Source organism: Tupaia chinensis, unplaced genomic scaffold, assembly GCF_000334495.1.
Source record: "Tupaia chinensis unplaced genomic scaffold, TupChi_1.0 Scaffold143728_1, whole genome shotgun sequence".
NCBI classification, from domain to species: Eukaryota; Metazoa; Chordata; class Mammalia; order Scandentia; family Tupaiidae; genus Tupaia; species Tupaia belangeri.
Genome location: NW_006203577.1, coordinates 152,306 through 153,388, shown reverse-complemented (window position 1 = coordinate 153,388; position 1,083 = coordinate 152,306).

Below are 1,083 nucleotides of genomic sequence, written 5' to 3'. Positions count from 1 at the left end.
GAACAGACAGCACTGCTAATAGGTGCTGCAGACCGCTTCTGCTAATGGGCCTTCATTCAGTCTGTCCCCTCCCCCATCTCCGTGAGACCGTCCTCTGCTGTCTCTGTCCAGTGTAAACTCTTTCAGAATGACTTACCTAGATTGTAACCCTCTTACTAGTATCAAAGGCCCTCGCTTTTCCAGGGTCAGCAGACACGTTGCCATTTTCACTGGGCCGTGGTGCCGGTGGGGCTGACTGCACGCCTCAGGGTCTGATTCTCATATCGTGCTAGCTTTGTAAGATCAATAAATTCCAGTTTCTTTATAAATTTTTATTTGCAGTTGTCTTTTTCAGTTCAATACTCAATAGGTAAAGGGACCACTGGCATGCTATGGGGGGGAGAGTGTTGGACTCTGCTGTGAATACAAGGAGAAGTGGGAATTTAGTCAAGGAGTGGGGAGGGTGTTGGTGGGTAGGGAATTTCTAAGAGGAAACCAGGGATATGGGGGATTCTGGCTAACTTGACACAATAGGATTCTTGCTGAAGACAGGCCAGGAGTATGGTAGTGGGTGAGAAACCCAATAATATATCAAAAGTGACCAGATAATCTAGAGTGGGGGTTGTGGCGAAGCTGTCCCAGCAGGATTCTTGCTAACATTGGACAATAAAAAGGGGGACACAGAAGCCCAGGGCCCAGGGCCAGTGAAGAAGAGAGATTAGATCAGCCTGGTGGAGTTCGGTTAAAGAGAATCTTTGTCACAGGCAATGAGGTTGAACCATTTCTCCTTAGATCTCTCCTGCTTTCAAAATGAATTTTTATTCATTGTTTTAAAATCACACACATTTAAAAATCAGCATTTTACTTTACTATGCCTATGACTTTGTGACTATGTTAACAATACTGCCAATAATATTACTGCAATAAAAGTAGTTTTTGACATCCTTGGAAGTCCTCACTATGTAATAATAACTTAGTTTTTCCAGAGAGAAAAGGCCATTCCACTTTTTTTTTTCTTTTTAAAAATTATTATTATTATTTTTTAAGAGGCAGCTGTTCCTTTCCTGAACCATATTCTTCCCTTTACATTTCAGGAGCCATCTG